The sequence below is a fragment of the Arvicanthis niloticus genome, chromosome 5, assembly GCF_011762505.2.
Source record: "Arvicanthis niloticus isolate mArvNil1 chromosome 5, mArvNil1.pat.X, whole genome shotgun sequence".
NCBI lineage: Eukaryota > Metazoa > Chordata > Mammalia > Rodentia > Muridae > Arvicanthis > Arvicanthis niloticus.
The window spans coordinates 108,059,942-108,082,685 of NC_047662.1; the positions used below are offsets into that span (position 1 = coordinate 108,059,942).

The 22,744-nt window shown below is 43.6% G+C and overlaps 1 protein-coding gene and 1 long non-coding RNA gene across 7 annotated transcripts in view; one reads left to right on the forward strand and one right to left on the reverse strand.

Moving 5' to 3' along the window:
* Mob3b (MOB kinase activator 3B) overlaps window positions 1–22,744 on the forward strand; it is a 182,640-nt gene that overhangs the window by 121,025 nt on the left and 38,871 nt on the right. The window lies entirely within an intron of this gene.
* LOC117708217 (uncharacterized) lies at window positions 18,675–22,003 on the reverse strand. 2 transcript variants are annotated; one of them, XR_013110723.1, is made up of 3 exons: window positions 21,676–22,003; window positions 20,974–21,043; window positions 18,675–18,913 (listed from the first exon to the last, which is right to left on the reverse strand). It is a non-coding gene; the product is annotated as an uncharacterized LOC117708217 (long non-coding RNA). The 2 variants fall into 2 exon arrangements; XR_004606811.2 differs by lacking the exon at window positions 21,676–22,003 and adding an exon at window positions 21,445–21,642.

Genomic DNA, 22,744 nt, shown 5'->3' on the forward strand with positions numbered 1-22,744 from the left:
AGGAGACACATTTATCTCTGTCTCACTTGATGATACTGGATTCTGTTTCTCAGCAATGAAGTGAAGATATTAGCAGAGCACCCCCTTGGTGGGGGTGGGATCTGTGTAATTTCCAGCTAACCCACAGGGTGATCTTTGGGATAGGTAGGAGTGTGCCATTAAATTAACCTCTTGATTACTGGCCAAAAATAGAGGCGTTATTAATTAGCAGTCAGTGGGTGTCCTAAAGCACCAAGTCTCCGAAAGTGACTTTGCAATGACTAGCATTGTCTAAAGGCTCTTTTCCCATCATCTTTGGAAGAGTGCCCTGAGCATCTAATAGATGCGTATATGACACAACACCCTGCAGTGAAGGACAGCCTCTCACGTGACAGTTACCTGCCCCACATGTGGATTGGCTGTGGGGAAGGAGCCTTACTTGCCTGGACAGCTACTGGCTTAGCCTGGAGAACAAGCTGAGCTGCTCTGATAAGCACTCAAGCATATTGGAAGCATACAGCATTTATACCCTCCCATTTGTAAACAGAAATTACAATGGATTATGAAATATCTAATCATGAGCTTGTTAATCCGTAAGAAAGAAAGAGCATATTTTATCATTATGAGAGTCTTCTGGGGTTCCAGGAGCTCTGACGGAAGTATACTTTACAGAGGAAGGGATGTGTCAGCCTGCAGAGTCTACTGCTCAGAGCAGAGGGAGGTGATGTTATTGAATTAATAAATTCAGAATCAATGAAATGTGATTAAACTCAAGGTGGTGCTCTCTCGTTCTTTTTAATGTATTGTTTGTGCTCTGTGGTGGGTACAGCAGGTATTGTGTTCCTAACTCACATTTACTGGAGTATGGCTCCCTGAAGTATGTATGGACTCTATTCCATGACTTGACAGAAGAAAGGAAAAGCCTTAAATTAGGAGGAACTACTAATATGACAGTCTTGATCCCACCCCCTGTTTCCTTGAGTCCCATAGTCTTAGTGTCTCATCATAGCCTACAGCAACTGGGAATTCATCAGGGAGGGTCTTAGCTCTGCGAGGAAATAGTAGCAAACGTTTTCCCAGAATGCTCTGCCCTCTTCCTGGACCCTTTTCCTCTCTAAATTCATTTTACTTTGGAGAACTTGCAGACGTTTTTAGTAAGAAACTATTTCTATAAAATCACTGTTTTTTTATGCTTCACAAGGAAAATCTGTTTCGATTAATACCATATTTTTATAAGCTGCTTAATGAGATGATGGTGGTATTTTAACAAGGGTTGGGAGAGTCTATCCTGACCCTTACCTGGCAGTTCAGCCTCACACAAGCCATCAAGGCTCTTCCTCCCTCTAAGAGGTAGGGTATTGGTACAGATGCATTACTGCTTTCCAACTATGATAGCCAAGTCTCCAAGGCTTAGGGAGTTCATGCTCACATTGCTCAGAACAAAACCAGGCTACCTTAAGTTTACCTGAGTTTCATGGAATCACTGTGCTGGTTAGGACATCTGAACCTAATAAAAAGAGGGGTGATATCCTCATTCAGAATGGATGAGGTCTACCATGTTTGGTGGAGAGGGAGGTTGGGTTTTTTAGAAGGCAGACAATGAGTTATACAGAAACCTCTCATGAAGAACTCAAGTATGACTAAAAGAAGTGAAAGAGAAGATGAAGGTCAGGTAGGGCTCTGTGGCAGCCAGCAATAATGGCTGGCCACCTGAAGAGGAAGAAGATGCATCAATCCAAGAGTGACTTTAAGTGTGAGAGCTGGAATTTGTTCAGGTGAGTGTGGGAACAATGGATGTGCTTGCTGAAACTCCAATAACAGAAGGACGAAAAGTAGGAGGAGAGGAAGAGAGGGGAAGAGTGCTGTGATGGTTTGTATATGTTCCACCCAGGGAATGGCACAATTAGAAGGTGTGGCCCTGTTCAAGTAGGTGTGGTCTTGTTGGAGTAGGTGTGTCGCTGTGGGTGTGGCTATAAGACCCTCATCCTAGCTGCCTGGAAGCCAGTCTTCCTCTAGCAGCCTTCAGATGAAGATGTAGAACTAACTCTCAGCTCTGCCTGCCCTATGTCTGCCTGGATGCTGCCATGTTCTTACCTTGATGATAATGGACTGAACCTCTGAACCTGTAAGCCAGCCCCAATTAAGTATTGTCCTTATAATGTTGCCCGGTAATGGTGTCTGTTCACAGCAGCAAAACCCTAAGACAAGCATTGAATACCAAAAAATATACAAGAAAAACATTTCTGGAACAAATAAGAGAATTGGCTCTTCTTGATATATTTGTATCCATAACGTAACTTTAGGTTGGAAAAGTATAGTTTACCATTTTGGAGAAAGAAAAAAAAAATCAGGAAAATGAAATAAATTCAACTAAATTCATTACTCTGCCCTGGGTGCTCCAGTAACCTTGTACTCTGGTTTTTCTACTTTTAACAATTAAGCTGTGGAGCTGCAGGCATGAGTCAGCAGTTAGAAATACTGGCTCCTTTTCCAGAGGACCCAGGTTCAATCCCCAACACCCATTTAGTGGCTCACAACTGTTCGTAACTCAAGTCCCAGTAGATCCAACATCTTCTTTTGGCATTCTCGGGCACTGTGTTCACATGGTGCATAGACATACATGTGTAGCGGGAGGTTTTAAAAACAGAGGTGGTGGCTTGGCTTCCTGGCTCTGTCGATATGTTCCCACACTAAGCTCAACACTGACCAGAGCTCCAGAGCTCCAGAATCTCACCACCCAGCTCGCTAAGTTCCCACCGGAGGGTCACTACCATGCCATTTCCGTGTTTCAATCACCATGGCCTTTGTGGGGCTACATACATGCAACAAAACATCCATACACAGAAAGCAAAATAAAAAAAATTTGAACTGTATATTTACCTCTTTTTTTTTTGTTTTTTTTTGGTTTTTTTGTTTTGGTTTTTTCGAGACAGGGTTTCTCTGTGTAGCCCTGGCTATCCTGGACTCACTCTGTAGACCACTGCCTGGCATATTTACCTTTATAATATAAAAGGTCGTACATTAAGAATACCTGATACAGCTGATACAGCCAGGCAGTGGTGGTGCACGCCTTTAGTCCCAGCACTTGAGAGGCAGAGGCAGGCGGATTTCTGAGTTCAAGGCCAGCCTGGTCTACACAGAGTGAGTTCCAGGACAGCCAGAGCTATACAGAGAAACCCTGTCTCGAAAAACCAACCAACCAACCAACCAAACAAACAAAAAAAAGACCTGATACACTGTAGTTAATCTGAAATTAATCCCTTATGTGCCTCATACTCTATTACTTATAAAGGAGTTTATTGTAAGCAATGGAAGTATAAGTAGATATAACTGTTATTAATAGATGCCTTCCAACCAAATGTAAATAGGTAAGTTAGCTCTCTGCATCAGTAGACTCATCTGATCATGGAGTAGAATATGCTTGGATCAATAATAGCTACACCTGTAGGAATATACATAGTTATTTCCCCTTAAACAACATGGCTATTTGCATAACTTTTGCTTTATATATTAGGTATTATATATGATATAGGGGTGACTTGAAGTACACAAGAGGATATTCATGCAGATCAGATGCCATTTCATAAAATACAGAACAGCATTGACTTTTGGGATCTGCAGTGGTCCCCTAAGACACTGAGGGATGACTGTAAGTTCATTTGTGATCAAACCTGTGATGTCCTGCTTTCTCTGCCCACTGTCCTGGCTGCCACACTGAGGGTTCCAGATCTTTCCTTCCTGACTCCTGAACCGTGGCTGCCATGGGATGGATCTGTCAGCCCCTATAGCTCATTTGTGATCACCACTCTGTTTTGAAATCCTGGCTCTCTGCTTTTGTTTTCTTTTCCTTTAAAAAAGTCATTGAAGTCCGGAGTGTTGGTAGTGACCTTTGGAAGTGTTTTGACAGCTCGCAGAGACTTCCTGACATGTTTTATTAGCTCTTGGTGGTGACTAATAAACTAAGCTTTAACAAAGCAGCTTCCAGAAGCACTCACCAGACTTATCGTGAGAAAGGCCTGATGACAGGATGCTGGGCTACTGCACTCTGTCCAATTCAGCAGAAGTGCTGAAGAGCGAGCACAGTGGCCTGCTCACTCTGAGAGACACTCCAAAATAGAAAGTCCCCTGCCCCAGCAGAGCGAGAATGCCATTTCTACAGGAATCAATGAATCAAGTATTCCATGAAGCTTTTCTTTTTCTCCCCCCACAGAAGTAAACTATGAGCCTGAACTGGCCAACTACATTTCAGATGGAAAGAAGAAGATAGCAAACACAGCCTCCTCCTCTGACAGCTTATGAGTCTTAAGCTCTTCCTTCTATTTTATTTGGTGTGTGTGTGTGTGTGTGTGTGTGTGTGTGTGTGTGTGTGTTGCAGAGGGGTTTAGCACAGTGTGATAGAGTTTAGACTATAGATTTCCAAAGACTTTCTAGTTCTGCCTGTGCATTGACAGACTGGGTGATCTTGAACAAATAAGACTTAAACTGAGGATTGTGATTGTAAGGTTGTGAATGGTAACATGTGACAGATAATATAAAACAGTGCTTGAGAGCTGGGCAGTGGTGGCGCACACCTTTAATCCAAGCACTTGGGAGGCAGAGGCAGGTGAATTTCCGAGTTTGAGGCCAGCCTGGTCTACAGAGTGAGTTCCAGGATAGCCAGGTCTACACAGAGAAACCCTGGCTCAAAAATCCAAAAACAAACAAACAAACAAACAAAAACAGTGCTTGAGAACAAAACATGAAATGCAAACAAAACATTATTTCATCAGATTCCTTGGAAAGCCATACTGGGGGCTCTTTGTGGGATGATATTTATCTATGTGCCTCCCTTTGCCAGTTCCACCACTTTGCACAAGTAACATCGGAACTTCATTGTCATGGAACTAACTGTGACTCCAGTGTTGCCCTCTCCTGCCCTTTGTACACCTGACACATCACTCGTCTCCGTTCTAACCTGTATTTACTTTGAGGAAGTTAGTGAGACATACTAAAAAATCAGAAAGATCTGAGCAGCATTTAAACAGGTATGCCAAGTACCCTCTTGAACTTGAACATTTTGTGATAAGCTAAGCAGAACTTCCACTTCAGACGCCCGTTCACAGATGCAGAGCCCCTCTCTAATGAGACAAATGCCATCAACATATAAAGGAAGAGAGGAAGTGTGCTACAACACTGGGGGTGAGCAGCGAAGCAGCCTCTTAAAGGTTCTTAGTAGACTACAAATTCATACAAAAGTATTCCAGAGGAGACATTCTAGTACCTTCTATAAAGTCATCACTACAATGATGATGACCATCCTAATTTTATAGGTGGGAAATAAAGATAAATCAGTTATAAAAACGATGCCCAAATGCTCAGGCAGCAAGAGGCAGAGCTTAGAGGTGAATTTTATAAGTGTTGGGCTTTTTCCTCTGTACCCTTAGACTTGTCAGAGTTCCTGGTTGATGTGTCCTTCATTTTTTTAAATTTCCCTTTTTGCAAAGTTGACAATGTGATGACCCTATGTGGAAGGGGAGGTGGGGCAGGACTCTTCTGCTCCTGGCCTGGGGATGTTCTCTAGAACTCTCTAATAAAGGCATCCTGGTCTGATAAGCAATGACTTTGATGTGAGAAATTCTCTGTTCTCCCTATAGGGCATGGCATCATGCCGAGCTGAATTTTGTAGATTGCAAAAGATTTTTACATCCATCTTGCATTGAAGTGTTGCAGCAGAACTACCTGGTTTATTTTAAGCACATCTTCCCAAATCAATTTAAGAAAGATTAATCTTTAAAACGTTCGATATATTTGGGACCAGGAAGTGGCTCAATTAGTATCATGCTTTCTGTGTAAACAGGAAGACCTGAGTTCCCATCCCCATCACCCATTTAAAAGGTGGAACACGGTGGCACATACCTGTCACCTCAGTGCTGGCCAGGAAATTGGACAAGACAACTAGAGCCTTGAAGCTCTCTGGCCAGACTGATGAACATTTATTTCAGTGAAAGACCTGTCTCAGAAAATAAGATGGGAAGTGTCTGAAGAGATTCTTAATGGTGACCTTTGGCCTTCATATGGATGTACACATAGAAACACATACAAACCACACACAATTCTTTTACATTTGACATCACTTTAAACTCTTTTATAGTTTTTTAAATTTACTCGTGTGTGTGCGTGTGCCTGTGCGTGTGAAAGAGAGAGAGAGAGAGAGAGAGAGAGAGGTATGAGAGACAGAGAGGGAAGAGGGAGGGAGGGAGAGGGAGAGAGGGAGGGAGACAGAGAGGGAGGAGGGAGAGGTGTGTGATGTGTGTAAAGACCTTACTTGCAGAAGTCAGGACTTAATCCTTTCCTTCCATCTTGTGGGTCCTGGGGATAGAATTCACATAGTCTGGCTTAGTGGCAAGCCCCTTTATGCCATGAGCTGTCCTACTGTCCTTAAAATCATTTTTATGCCTCACTAGGCATATACCTCCCAACTGCCCAGGCCCACAAGGGAAGTCTCAGCCCCCGTGTGGGATATCAGTTGGTTACCACGGGAGTGAAAGAGACACTTGGGAGATGGACATAGGAGGATCATGAATTACAGGTCAGCCTCGGCTGCATAGTGAGTTTGAAACCACCCTGGCTACATAAAAACCAGAGATGGGAGTGGAGAGGGAAAGGAGAAATGGAAGGAGGAGGAGGAAGAGGAGGTCGGGGGGGGGTGGGGAGGAAGGAAGGAAGGAAGGATATCCATAGAGTTTTACAAATCATGGTACCGTTGGTAATAAAGGCTTTAAATGAAGGGTTATTCATTCGGTCATTCATCACTGCTCTTAACATTGTGTTTAATGGTGACATCTAATTTCAATTTTTTTTTTTTTTTTTTTTTTTTTTTTTTTTTTTTTTTTTTTTTTTTTTTTTTTAGCAAGCATGTTTAGTCTAGAGATTTCTATCAAATGACAGTAATTCATTTTTCCGGGCTTGGAATTGTGTTTTTCGTACCCAAAACCAACTATGTTACATTTTGCTGCTACCTCTAGATTATGGAGCAGCCAGAACATTCATCTGTCTTGTTGTGGCAGCCGCGGGCTGCTGTGAAATTACAGGTGTGTTGAATTTACAAGCCTGGGTAGGGATGAGAGCTCCCACTGTCCCCCCTGACCATCCGACAGGAGTGAGGTTGCAGAGGAGTGTGCTGAGATGAGGGATGTAACAAGAACTTTGAGCTGATACTTTGTTGGCTGCCTCTGCTTCTGGAAAAGATAAGCTGGTGTCTTCCTTCACAACGTAATTCCTGTAGCTAATAAAATATCTGTGGAACTCAGGCTGACTGAGCCTTCAGGGCTATCAAGAATGAGATGACAACCAGCTCAGGGCGGCCTGTGACCCTTGTGTGCTACATGCATAGATTTTGAAATTCCTTTCAAAAGAGCTTCCATGTGGCGAATCTTTCGAAGGATAGAAAATTTCTGGTATTTATACAGTCTGGCATCTAAAAAGAAGTAAATTCTTCACGCTGCTTTTGAGAAGGACAGAGGTACCATCGGTGAAGTAATTCCTTCACTCTGTTTTAGCTCCCAGTTTGACAAACATTACTTCCAGATCTGGCGCCCGCATGACTAACTGCTGCTATCAGACATTTCCTCTGCCCTCGATGAGTTATTCTTTACTGATGTGTCTGTAAGGATGGTGAGATTACTAAACAGTAGCTAAATGAATCAGGTGCTTATCACACAACACTACTGAAAATGGCTTAATGGATCAGCAGTTACCACAACAAAGTGACTTAAGAAATGACTGGATGTGTGTGTACCTCTCCTTTTATCTGGGTACAGTCCCTTCTGAAAGTCACTTGATTAGTACAGTGAGTGTCGCTGCTTTGCAGGTGAAGATATGTAAATTAAAAGAGGCCCTGCTCAGCATCACAAATGAGGTGGGAATAGGCAAGCACTCCAGCCTTGGACTCATTCTTGGTTGTCACCACACTGTGAGCTTGAGGTAAGGTCACAAGGTGAATGAGTCTTACTTGCATCTGTCTGTAAAGACACCCATGTATCCACAGCTCACGGTGTTCAAACCTCCTCAGACACGTCTGAGAACCTTCTTCATTTGCCATGCATAGACACAAGGCACCCTTCTCTGAGATGTTTGATGGGTAGCATCCACCCCTTTGAGTGCTAGGCTTTCATTCCAGCAGCTGCAAGTAGGTGCTTGAGGAAGTGCCAGGCCTGGCCAGCTCTTGTGCTCGCTCAAAAGGGTTCAGACAGCAATTAACTCAAAGTGTGTTTCTTGTGCCAGAACCCATTAGGACAATCAATATTGGCATCTGTCTTTGCATGCCTAATAAGAGCCCTGCTCCTGAGCCTGGCCTGCAGAAAATACCGTCAGAAATCCCCAGGGGCTTTACAGACATCAATAAATTAAGTATCCTTACAGCACCCCACACAAGGTAACACAGAAGATGGAACTGAACTGCTTACATCAAGAAGAGGGGTAGCTTGAGAGGGCAGGTGGGCAGATAGAGAACCCCACACTTTCGACATATCACCGCCCCCACACCTTAGGAGACCCCTTAAAGCAGTATTGTAAAACCTGCAGAATAGTTTAGAAACCACTGATGCTTCTTTGCTTACCCCCTTTGTTTGATTGGCACTGTAGCTCAGAGTGCACAGCCCTGGGCCTGACCTAGCATGGGCTGGCATGCTGGAGGGTCATGTTTCATTCATTACAGATTCACTTTTTTTTTTTCCAGGTTTAATCATGACTTGGGAAAGCAAGGTCCAGGGACTTCTGGGTCTTGACTTTCTTTAGCTCAGGTAGGAGGAACCAAGGACTTGTCAGTCTGAGTCAGCATAAAGGTGTTCATAAAATGCATTGATTTATTAGGTGTTTTTTTTGTCTGCCTTAAGCTATGGGAGTGGAGAGGAGCTGAGGCAGGACTTGGCTCAGCTCTCCTGAAAACCATATATCCTTCTTAGTTTCCGGGAGCGACAGTGAGTCAGGGCACTGGGAATAACTGACTTGGGCACACTCTGTGTTATGTTGCCCCTGGGGCTTTAGTCACAGAAGCATAGAAAGAGAATTGGCCTGGAGTCTGAAGCAAGTGAGTATATCCTGCAGAGCTGTGTGAGGGACTGGCTGCCTAGACAGTTTTTTTTTTTTCTTTTTTGATTTTAATTTTGGTGTTGCTTCTTTTCTTACTCATAATCACAATATAAAGCAACCCGGGAACAACCCAGAAATTGACCTCGTCCTTGGCAGCAGCACAATAATGACAAATAATAACATACATAGCGCTGAAGAGACACAGAAGGGTGAAATAATTGGACTCAAGGCCCCAAAGCTAAAATGAGAGTGACAGAGTTATAAGCATAAGGTGTGTGTGTATGTGTGTGTGTGCGCATGCATGTGTGTATATATGCATGCATGTGTGCATGTGTACATGTGTGTGTATGCATGCATGGATGCATGTATACATGTGTGAGTATGTGCACATGTGTGCAGGGTGGGAGGATATGCCTGCAGACAGCTTAAGGCTGTGGACCGTAGCCCCCGAGAAGACTCTAGCCCAAGGGAAGATGTTTAGCAATCCTTGGGTGGGCAAGGGCTGTGTAGCAATACTGGAAGGCCACAACCATCAACTTAAGTTGGAGGGTCATAAAAGGATACATCAATTTGTACGTTATTGCCTTAGCCAAGAGGTTACAAATTTAACATTGTCACATTGAACATTGACTGTTGATGGGTGGGAGGAAGAAAGAGGATGCCACGTGCCTCTCGCCAGTTCAGCAGCATCTTGGTGCTATCGTGTAGGATCTGAGGCACACTCAACCCAACCACAGCTCTGCTCCGCCAGCTGAAGAACCAGGAAGAGAGATGCTAACTGAGTTTGGTGAAACCTCACCAGACTACAGGCCTAAAAAATGTAGCAAAAGGCGATTCCTCCCTTAACTTCTAGCTGTAAGCAGGGGGTTCTAGCTGTCTTACTCATAGGTTAAATTTAACTCCCTTGGACTGTGTGAAAGAAATGAAGGTGTCTTTTATAACTAGTTTCTTTCTTCTGGCCTTTCTCAATTGAGAGAGAAAAGAGATAGAGTGGGAGAAAGAAAGGGAAGAGGAAAGAGGAGAGCTAGACTAAGACCAGAAGAATTGCAGTGTTCAATCACTTGCCCCACAGTCAGCTTCTTTAAGAGCCCTACTGTAATGGGACATTTGACCCAAAAGTCCCATTGGCCTCAGTACTTATGATATAAAAATCTCATCTCTTTGTGCTTGGCCCTCCTGGGATCTTGAGATTGGCCCCAAGAGAGAAAGCAAGGACATATTCATCGAAAAGGGCTGTACATTAAAATGTCACTCCTTAGTGAGACCTGTAGACCACACAGTGGGTGAGAATTTGGACACAGCACGAAGGTATTAGGGACTGACCCTGCTCTCCCCTGAAAGGCCTGGTGAGTTCTATTGAATTAGCACATTGAGAGTTTTACTGGAGTTAATGTTTTAGCCATCATGTCGATATATTTAATGACATTATGTTTAAGTGTTGCATGGCAGAGTAAAACTAATTTTAACACGGCAGTTGTGTTGTTTTTAATGAAAGGATGACATTAAGAATTACCCAGTGCACATTGGACTCTGCTGAAAGTTTAAACTAAATATGTACACACACACACACACACACACACACACAAACAAGACAAAGAAGTGCTTTGAAAGAGTCGGTTCTAACAGGTCTAAGAATCCTTTGGGCAGTCAGTCCTGTTATTTGGGAGAACAGCTACTGGCAGTTGCTGTTCACAGTGTGTGGTAGACAGGACAGTTTGGGCCAGCTTATATTTGAGTTCTCTCTTACTGTATAGTTCATAGACAAGATCTGCAGCTGGGAATCTGGCACCCCAGACTCACATCTATGGCACTTGTGGTATAACCTTGGCTGGCAAATTTACCTTCTTTGGCATCTCTTCCTATGTATTGTTTTGGGGTTTTTTTTTTGTTGTTGTTGTTGTTTTGGTTTGGTTTTTTGAGGCAGGGTTTCTCTGCATATCCTGGCTATCCTGGAACTCACTCTGTAGACCAGGCTGCCCTCGAACTCAGAAATCCGCCTGCCTCTGCCTCCCCAAGTGCTGGGATTAAGGGCATGAGCCACCACCGCCTGGCATCTCTTCCTATGTAAAATGGAGATCATAATACCTTTCTAGGGCATGGTCCTTGTGAGGAATTCATAAATTGCTAGTTCTGATTCCTAGTCAACACTCAGTAGATGTTGTTATTACCAATATAAAGCCATAGTGTTCTGGAGCTAAAAGAGGTCCAAACATTTCCTAGTGGCACACTGGATTCCCAAAAGGTGCTTTAAAAAAAAAATCTTGATTTCTAACCTGTGGTGAATTGAATACGCTTGGCCCAGGGAGTGGTATTATTAGGAAGTGTGCCCTTGTTGGAATAGGTGTGGCCGTGTTGGAGGAAGTGTGTCACTGTGGGTATGGGCTTTAAGACCCTCATCCTAACTGCCTGGAAGCCAGTCTTCTCCTAGCAGGCTTCAGATGAAGATGTAGAACTCTCAGCTCCTCCTGCATCATGCCTGTCTGGATGCTGCCATACTCCCACCTTGATGATAATGGACTGAACCTCTGTAAGCCAGTCCATATTAACCATTGTCCTTATAAGAGTTGCCTTGTTCATGGTCTCTGTGCACAGTGAGAAAACCCTCACTAAGGCACAAGCTGCTCGTGCCTTTAGTGGGTATAGCTGATATCTCAGCTTAGGAGTCAGGAAGCAAATCTCTGTTTTAGATGCTCAGCCTCCTCTACCCGTGAAGCTTTCTTCCTGGTCTCTCGGCCACTGGTCAACTCTCTGAAGACCACGAGAGCAACAAATGCTTACCAAGCTCTGTGCACTTTGGAAAATACCTTGCAATATTTCATTCTGTTTATTTCCATTCAATTCTCACAACCATCCAATGAAGTAGATTCTGTTATAATGTCAGTGTCCCGCATAGGGAAACTGAGCCTGAATGATTTCCCCAGGGTTGCAGCACTAGTAAACAACAGACGAGGGATATGACAGCATATTCTGTGACTCTCTAGCCGACCTCCTTGCTTGGTTGTGCAGGCTCTCTCTCTCTCTTTAGGCCTCATGTGAACAAAGGAACATTCTAAGTATGTGCTCTTCTCACTGCAATCAGGATCAGGATGAGGATCAGGAAGACATGTGAAGACACAAGTCTCCAGAGTGTTTGATGCAGTGCTGCTAGGTCAGGGCCTGAGAACTCTCGGGTCTGACATGTTCTTAGATATCATTAGTGCTGCTGGCCCAGGAGACATGCTTGAAAAATCACTGACCACTGCCGTTCGGTTTGTTCTTTTGTTTCCTTGATCATTTAAGTGCACATTTAGGGTTGAACCTCCTATCTAACTCAAGGAAAAATACTGTGGGCGGCTTGAGTTTCCCAGGCCTTTCTCACTGTTTCTCCATCTGAGCCGTGTACACTGTCAGGGAATTTGGTATTGTGAAGGGAGTATCGACACTGAGAATTGAAAATTCTAACACTGCCTATAATGCAAACAGATCTATCATGAAGTACAGGGCAAAATGTGTATGGGCTGTTTATATATGTTACAGATTTTAATTCATCCTGTGAATCTAGTCAAGGAAAAGTGTCAGAGACTGAAAGATGTACAAGGGTCATCAAGCAGTCTGTCTAAGTAATTGTTAAATCTGCGTGACGGGTTGGCAATGAATCACTGCTGAAAGACTACTTGATACTCACAATATAATGAATGATAAATATAAAAAGGTACAAACTAAATATATGAGCTTAATTGTATTTTTGAAAAATTATATATGTATGTGTGTATATATGTACACACATATACATACTATTAAAAGATCAAGAGGAAAAATACTGCTTAGTAGCTGTTTCTTGGTAGAATTACGGTTAGTAATAAAATTTATACTTGGTATCATTTTCAATGTTTTAATAATATTATTGTTGGATTTCAAATAAAAAATAGTTAATAATTTAAGCCAATCATGGTGGCAACATGCCCTTAATCCCATTACTTGTGAGGGTTATATACACTCAAAATGATAATAATAATAATAATAATGATAAATTTGTTTTATTTATTAACATTTATTTGATTAATATTATTGTTATTTAGGCAGTCACCTACTTTTATAAATATGTGTTGTGTAAAACAAGTCTGCACAGCAAATTATAGATGTGTAAGTTGGGAATTTTCTCAGAGAACTAGAAAAAATTTTAAATTACTAATTGTGGTCTCAAAGGATGCTGTTATGTATGCATTTGTACCTAAAAGTGTAGAAAAACTTCATAGGAACCGGGCAGGTAGGATAGAGCATGGGGGCTGTGACTGTGCATGGAGCTTCTGCTGGCGAGGAGGCAGTGGGACATGTGGAGTGGTGTGGGGAATTGTTTTCCTATCTCCACTGCATACACCTAGCTAACAGTACTTCTGTGAGACATCACAAAACATCACTGCAGTTAGTCACACCGATCAAATGAACCATATCCAAGTAGATCCAGGTGCCCAGTGCAGAGATGCAGGTGATAAGAAAGTTTAGCATATGTAACTGGATGATGACTGGTACAGATTAAAGAGACGGCATAGGCAACGATTCCTAGATTGAAAACACCAAGGCCCCTTTCCATCATCAGCCTTAGGAATATGCCCATGATCCTTGGAGTGGCCTTCAGAAATCAAGCAAATGCTACTTTTGCATATATGTGTCAAATTCAGCATGAGAAAAGGGAACTGTTTTCTAAGACCTCAGCTGTGCTTCAGAGAAGTGAACAAATGAAGTCATGGAGGCACTGCCACTAGGGTAATGATTTTCCAGCAAAGTCAATAAATATTTTCTATGCAGACAAGCCTCACTTGGCTGTATAAAACAAAACAAAAAGGGGGTTTGATTTGCGTTTGCACAGTGGTGAGATTGATGGACTAACCTGAAGGAGAGGGTGGAGAGCCAGTGAGCACTGTCCTGGGATGAACCTGTTCTTAATTTTCTCCTACATTTAATTATGTGTATGACTGTGTGGTCATATAAAGGTTTCAGCAAGATCAGAAGGGGCATTGGATCCTCTAAAGCTGGAGTTACAGGTGGTTGTAAGCTACCTGATGTGGGTGCTAGGATTCAACTTAGGTCCTCTGAAAGAGCAATACTTTTTCCACGACTGAGCTCTCTCTCCCCACACACAGGACACACACACACACACACACACACACACACACACACACACACACAGGATCCAATGACCTCTTCTGACCTTGCTGAAACCTGTGTATGACCACACAATCATACACATAATTAAAAGTAGGAAAAAATATATACAAGAAGGAAAAAAATAAAAGCCAGGCTGGCAGAATGAAAACGTGAAAAGGAGACGACTGCCCAGGTGTGTACAGCATCTCCATGTGTGGGAACTCTCCTGTATACACTCTTGTCATGTTGCTCAGTCAGTTCCCAGTTGTTCCAGGTCTCCTGAAGGGAGCCAGCATTCTTGACCTTTGTGTCATGGCTCATTTTTCCTTTGCTGTCGGCAACATTTCAACATTTATGTAGTCCAAAGTAAACACACCTGCTGGCTGGCCCTGACCAGCTGCCTTCAATGTCTTACCTCTGTTCATTTAGCATTTGGTCCTGAGGAGCAAGTGTCACGTGTCTCCTGTCATATCGCCTCATATTCCTGTTCCCTCAAATTCCAAAAGACAAGTTTCCCGAACTCTCAGATTTTCCTCAAAAGTCATGTGTCATGGGGAACCTTAAAATTGACATAACAAATTTATTCCAATTGCAGTTGTAAAGAAACGATTGAAAGATACTTTTGAGGATGAAATAAATTTTAAAGTGTGACCTTGGGTTTTGAGAGGTAGAGGGTGTATCATTTGAACATAGGATGTTTTGGAGTAGGCCAGCTCTGGAATAAAAAATTCAGTTCTGTGCCAGTGTTCCTGAGCAGGTGACATAATCTCTCTGTTCAGAACTTTATGCAAGCTATCTTAACACTACACTCAGAAGGGGCCTGTTCTTAGTTTAAGATTCTGCTGTTATCAACTTGAAATTCTGCCTCAGTGCTTCTCAACCTTCCTCACGCCCTTTAATACAGTTGCTCATGTTGTGGTGACCCCCTCAAAAAAAGTTATAAAGTTATTTCATTATTACTTCATAACTATAATTTTGCTACTGCTATAACTCATAATGTAAATATCTGGTATGTGACCCCCAAGGCAGGTTATGACCCACAGGTTGAGAACCACTATTCTAGGTAATTACTTGCCAAACTAGTTGCTCAAAGACAATTTCATTAGAGTTTGAAAGAACAATCTCCAGGTGGGGCAGACTTTCATTATCTTTGAGGAGCTTCAACATTTTAAGGAGTATTCGTACAATATTTTGTAATATTTTCTTTGAGTTTGTCTCCTTGTTGTTTGTTGCTTGTTTGTCATAGTAAGATGGCCTGATGGCTTTGGGCGACGTAGACTTCATAAGTGAATGGCTTTCATCACATCAGAGGAATACTCCATGAGCCACGTTTACTCCTGTTGATGTTGGCTGAGATCATTTGGGCAGGGTTGTTTGTCTGGCTACTCCTGTGTGAGGCCGCACCCTTCCCAGACTTCACTCTGCAGGAGACAAGTCACTCTTGAGGAACACACTCAGACTTCTCTGCCCCCGGGTCATATCTTCATAAATCGCTTGGATTCTTGCAACACAGATAATTTGCAAAGTCCTAATTTATTATTCAGGCATGTATTATATCAGTATGGCCTTGTGGATATTTGTTTTATACCTTAGGTTACAATCCAGTGCTACAATCCAGATCGGAATATTCTGAAGTTGGCCTTTGAGAACTCTTTTACATTGGTTCCTCTGACTCTTTTACCAGGGGTTGGCTCTCTCTGTCCATTATGAGTTCTGGGTAACTATACTCAGGTTGGCAGGTGCTCTCAGCCACTGAGCCATCTCTGCATCCATCTTTGCGTTTCCATGAGCACCACCTGTCCTTCTGGTGCGTTAAAGTATTCCAGGTCACTTATATTCTGTCCCATTTTGTCCCCTCCCGGAGTCCCTGCTCCCTTGTATTAAAGAACGCTATTGGCAGCATGCTTGTGTAAACAGCTCATGCTCCTTATTAATCGAGTTTAGGGTTTTTATTTTTGTTTTGACAGGGATTTTCTGTAGAGGCCAGGATGGCTCTGAATTCATAATCTTCTTGCCTCTGCATGCTGTTATTACTGAATTCTCTGTGTTAATTTAATCTTTAAAAATAAGACCAAAGGCTTATACTTAACCAGGCCAAATCAATTATATTAAAGTTGATGATGATAAATAAAATGCCAAGAATAATTTTAAAGCTTTTTTTTATTTAAGAAAATATTAACCAACACTTAAGTATAAGAGGACTTCACAGAAAAATCTAGATTTCTGGATCTTTTCTCTTCAGGTGCCAAAGCCCACAGCACTCCCGCTTATTACAGCCCTCACTTTACTAATGTTCCTTTCTAATCTTTGAAAGTTTCTTTAAAAAAAATATGTCAGTTTTGGTTCAAGACATATCTAAGCAAATCACTTACTTAAGTTACATAGTTTAGTCCAATTCTCATCCACTATTCAGATCTGAGAGGACATTTTTCCTTTCTTCTGGCCCTTCCCTGTTCACCCTGATTGGATCGCACATGCAGACGTAATGACACCATTGCTTACGTAAGCCCTGCCTTGTCTTAGGCGGAAAGGGCAATTTGCAGGCGGTCCCCGTCTCCCTTCGCCTGTGCATTGTAATCTTGAACATTGAGTCTGTCTTCAGCTTTCTTAGACCTGTTTGGTCTGAAGAGATTCCCAAAAGTCACATTCCAATTTCAGGCTAACTTTTTGCTTTTGGGGTCTGGAAATCTCGCTTCAGACTGAAGCCTACTGACCATTCTTCCTGGAGCCTCCTCTCTTTCCATGGAAGGTCAATTTATATTTCAGTGCTGTAAAACCCGCTTGGCACATTTAAAGCCCAGGGTTCAGTTTTTAGGGATGCAAAATCAATTACTAGTATGAGTTGCAACTTTTCTCATCTTGCCCTTACTTACCCCTCCCCCATTGCATGTCTCTTGTTTGTTGTTGTTGTTGTTGTTGTTGTTGTTGTTGTCAATCAATCCCAGATCATTTCAAACCTTAGAAACTGTGGAGTCCCACATTTTGTGGCTTTTCTATGTAGAAACAAATAACTTGGATTAAAATGTGAATCGTGCTTTGTGGAGTTGGGCAATGCCTCTTCCTCACTGCCAGTAAAGGAAGTCCTCCGTCCTCCGAGCTCCGAGATAGTGAGAGAAGTGTGAATTAGTTCTCCCTGTGGCCGACTGCCTTAGACATGACAAGGTTAACATAGGTCTGTAGCAGTTCCCTGTGGGTTGTTGTTGTTGTTGTTTATTGGTGATGATTTTCAGACTGGGAGCTTAGGGGCACAGCTGGAAATTGCAAAACTAGGTGCTCATTACCCACACATTACTCTAGATTACATGCTCATTTGTTGGCTTGTTTTACTGTCTTTCGCCATACCGGTGGGCTGGTGTACCAAAAATACCTGGAGCTGGGTGCTAATACGCATGTATTCATTTTCAGAGTTCTAGAGCCTGGGAAGTCTAGGATCAAGGCACAGCCTATGCACATCTGACAGGGACCTGCTTCACAGCTGGTGTGGTCTGCTGTAACATCGAGTGGGGCCTTCTTACAGGAGGGATTAAGACCATTTATGAGATCACTGCTCTCTTGGTCTTATGGTCACCACGCCCTGCCAATACTGTTTGTTTGGGGCAGCGAGGACTCAGCATGTGAATTTGAGGAAGACTATAGATTCGATTTATCGGATGAATACTTCCTAAGAACCATCATATACACTGGGAACAGTAGCTGACAGAGATGTAACTGCAAACAGATATAGATATTTTTTTACATTACAAACAGTCTTCTAGGAAAAACAGCAACCAATGGCAGAAAAAAAAAAGGACAATATAAGATATCATGTTAAGTACCATTGTGGGAGAAACACGGAGCATTAGGCAACTAGGCTGAGAGTGAAGTGAGCCAGGAGAACATTCTGGAGCGAATAATAGTTTAGTTGAACCTTGAATAATGAATGGGAGTTAGCCAGACAAACACGTAGTGTAGGGGACTGACTGCAGAGATAGCTCAGGGGTTAAGAGCCTGTGCTGTTCCTGCAGATGATGAGTGCGATCCTCAGGCCTTGCGTAAGGCGCCTCACAGCTTCCTGTAACTTCAGCTCCAAGAGCACTCCCCAGACACTCTAGTGTGCCCTCCACTATGAATACATGCAATTAAGTTTAAAACTATTTTAAAAGGGCGTGGTGCTGAAGAGATGTTGCTGTGGTTAAGGGAACTTGGTGTTCTTACAGAGGGCTCCTGTGCCGTTCCTAGCTTCTATATGGCATCTCACAACCTTCTGTTAACTGCAGTTCCAGAAGATCCAGCACCCTCTTTGGACCTCCATGGATGCCAGGCATGCATATGCTGTGCATGCATACATTTAGGCAAACACTTAGATATAAAAGTAAAAGTAATTGTCTTTAAGAAATAACCCCCTCCCCCAAAGACAATGGTATGTGTCAAGAAATCCAACCAAGCCCAGGAGTTTGAAGCTCCAAATGGCTGCAGTATAGCCTGCGAACTGTGAAATCTAGAGATGAATCCCCAAAGACAGAAAGACGCACATGTGTGAAATCACATTTAATCACTTTGATTTTACCTTGGAGGTAGGAAGATAGTTGCCTTGGAATTTTATACAAACTGACTTTTTTGGCTAGATTTGCACATCTGGAAGGTCTCTCACCGGCCAGGTGAAGAGAGAAGAACTGCACTCATAAAGCTTGTAGGGCAAGCCATGTCCACCTCCGAGGTGCTCCAGGGAGAAGTGCCCATGGCATGGGCTGCAGGAGAGGCCCTGTGGTTAAAGAGTGGTTTATAGATGAGAAACAGTCCATACAGAATGTGAGACCAATGACCCTCACACAAATGGAAGACTCTATTAGTGAAAAAATGGTATTTTTTTTTATTTACGAGGATACTCAAAATATCGCATCCAAAAAAAGGGGGAGGGGGGTCTCAGTCCTTTTTCAGTACTGAGGTTACACTCCTAGGCTATGACCCCTGGCCCAAACTACTGAGGTCCTGCCTTCCTGCCTCCCTGCTTTCCCCCTTCCCTCCTTCCTTCCCTTTCTCCTTCCTTCCTTTCTTCCTAATTGCTTTTATTGTCCATCCATAAGTGACCTAGTTTTCTTGGGTCTTCCTCAGTCTGCTTCTTCATCCCTGTCCAGACTATGACAGCTTAGAACAGAGGAGGCCATCCCTGGAGATGTGGTGAGGGGCAGCCTGTGGCTGCTGGGTAGTGGTGTTGGAGAAGCAGAAGGATGACAAGCGGGCATATTGTATTTACAGTTGCTCTTTTGTGTGTCTGAAACTGCTTTCTGAGCCTGGAAAATGGCATGTCTGAACGAATTAATAATCTGTTTAGAACATATAATCACATGTTAGCCTCCAGCCAATGTGAGAGACCGGAGGGCAACACAAAGCGGCTGGGGAATGGAGGTGAAGAGCAGAGGGGTAGCCCGTTATTTCTAACCATTTGCAGCTGCCAGCTTGTTTGGGGACGTTTTTTCTTTTTAGGCAGAGGAACAAAGTCCCGCTACACACAGTTGTTTTCTTTGGCATCGTGAACAGACACTTTCTTGAGGCGCACATCGAGATAATGCAAAACATCTGCTGAAAGAAATCTGTTCTCTGCAGCTGAACGAGCCCCAGCATTGCGGAGAGCGTGAGGCTTCTGCAGATTAGAATACAGCTTTCAGGGGGTGGGGCAGTGTGGCTGAGTAGGGAACGCAAAAGAGTAAACAAAGAGGAGGAGATGTATATTCTTAAGAAACATCTGTGTTCGCTTTCCCCCCACCCCCAACTGCAGTGATCCAACTGGATTCTGTCTTGCAAGAATTCTGGAAACAGTATGCTCTCAGCCCCGCTGCCAGATGCCTGTTTTCTTTTCTCACGTGTGTGGGATATTGTTTTTATTCATGAGCTATTGAGAATGAGTGATTTTTATGACTTGTAAAGGGATTTTCACATGAGCACTCCCATTTCTGGACTCCAAAGGCAAAAAGGACATCACAAATGCCCTCAAGTCTGCATGACAGCGTAAAGGAGAAAGGTGGACATATCCAGTTGTCGCGACTGACACCTGATCAGGGTCCCTGAAGAATCCGCTAGGGCACTAGCTTTCCTGTGTTATACCAGGTGCCTTGGACAGCTCTGGTGGTGTCCCCCACCCCTATATCAATCAGCCCCTCCTAAAAGTCTTTGTCCTTTGGGGAAAGGGCAGCTGCACCTGTCCTGTTTCATTTGTCTTCCTTGACACCATCTCAGCTGTGACAAGGAAGAGCTGTCATTAGGACAGTCCGGCCCTGTTCACTGTGTGCTGCTTTCGGTATGTCTGCCCGCACCGTGCTTCAACCATGCATTTCACTGTCACAGCTCCTCAGCTAAGTAAGGATACTCACTGAGCCTCCTAGAAGTTATAATAGCAAACCTGCCCCAGGGTTGGCAGCATGGAAGTTCCAGAGCTAGCATCTGTCTCTGGTATGATTAGCGCCAAAGCTGGGTGTTTAGCAGTGCCCTTAGCCCTAGCACGTAGGTGTGGAGAGCTCAGAGCCGCATCGCCCTTTCCGCCTTTCAAGTTTGTTTCTTCGGATTCAGACCCTTCCATCATGCGCCCTAGAAGGTCCATCAGATCCCAGTTGGCCTCCCCCTTTCTCAGCTTTGATGTCGCTGTCAGCTGATGACAGAGGAGCTCTACTCTTATGCTCTTACTCTGAAAGGAATCTGAACAGCTATTTCAGACCCATCTTGCCCAGGCTGTAGGCTGGGCAGTAAGGAGTCGCCTGTGAGAGGACTGACATAGCCCTGTCCTTATGCAGGGCATAGTCCCGAAAGCAGAATTTCTAATAGCCTTACCTCCAGAGCCCAGGCTTCAGCCCAGCACTGATCACAGGCCAGAGTCTCATTCCCGAGTGTTGGCTTCTCTCTGGAGGGGAAAGAATGAAGACTCATAGCTCAGAAACTGCCTTTTTGGGTTCTGTCCAGCCTTCTGTCTCCCTGGAGTTCGTTCTTTTCTCAATTAATCTCTCCCACCCCTCCCCCCATATATAACAGGATAAGAGGAGTCAGACAAGCCATATAGACAAACTGTTTTTCTTTAGTGTCTGAAAAGTAAATATTCACAGCCATTTGCGGGCCTAGTGGAAGGGAGGGAAAAAAAGGAAAGGAGAAGCAAGCAAGAAAAACTGGGTTAGAGCTCAGAAATTACTGGAATTTTTATTTAATTTTCTTTGGGGGAAAAGAGATTTACTAAGTCAGAGATGAAAGGCAAATCTGGGGCTCCCCCGCCCAAGAAGTTCTCCTGTGTTCTGGGTTTAGTGCTCTCACCAAATGTGGTCTGGAGATCAGAACGCTGTGGTTAGACAATTCATAACCTCAGCAAGGCGTCTGTCAGATGCCAGCTCTTGACAGAGTACCAAGACCTCTGGAGCAGCCAGGGCTGAGGAGCTGTCTCGTCAGCACCCAGCCCACAGACTCACCTCACCCTTACCCCAATTCCCTGGCCTGCCTCCTTCCCAGCCTGGACCAGATCCCTGCTGGAACGTCGTGAGTGAGTACCTTGGGTTCTGACCTCTGCCCAGACATGCTGGAATCCAAGCTCATCATAGCTGTATTTTGGGTTCACTAATTCTGCTTCAGTGCTGGCCCAATTGTAAAGAGCAAGCCACACCACGTGAGTGATGCAAGGGCAAGAAGTCCTTTGTCTGCCTGTCACTTCTTCGTAGATCCCTCCTCGGGATGTTTTCTTCTTAGAAGCTTAAAGTTTTCCCAGCTTTAATCTGAGAGCCACAGGATGTGAGGTAGCCTGGGTAGGATAAAGGAAAGGCATTCTGTTCAGACTCAGTTATCAACTGTTAATCACTCTGAGACTTGCTGGTCAAAGGTGGCTTTCTATTTCACTTGTTATCTACCTGTCCAGGATGATTGTCATGCATTTGCTGCGTTATCATAAAACGAGTCAAAGTTTAACTCCAAGCACCTATGACATGCAGCCTGCTGCATCAGAGGCTGCTGGCTAACACTGTCCTGAGACATGCAGCCTGCTGCAGTGGAGACTGCTGGTTAACACTGTCCTGAGACATGCAGTCTACTGCATCAGAAGCTGCTGGTTAACACTGTTCTGCATAGCCTTCTGATTGAGTGCCATGACTGAAACTTATCACCACCTGGGACCCTAGATGGAACAACAGAGTTAATGATTAAGGAAGAGGAGTATCAGAGTCCTCCTTCCTACCAACAGGCTACATAAGTGTTCTTCTTTACAGAGTTATCCTCCCTTCTTCCAAAAGCAGTGCGCAGCATCCTGTGTCAAGACTGTCCAAAGCTCTCATTTCCACTGTGAGCATTCCCTCTTCCCCAGCCAGGAGGTGCTGGGTTCCCGTATTACTGAAATAAGACTACTGTCCTTTCTCCATCAATTTTGATTGATGATATGTTCCCTGCTCCAATTGTCCCAGATACTTTTTTTTAAAAATATAGAACTAAAGTGTGAAAGATTGTCTCTGTTTGTAGAACTTATCTCGTGCAAGACAAATACATCAAAAGCTTATAGAAGGAGCTGGAGAGTGGTTAAGAGCCCAGTGGTTAAGAGCACTGACTATTCTTCCAGAGGTCCTGAGTTCAAGTC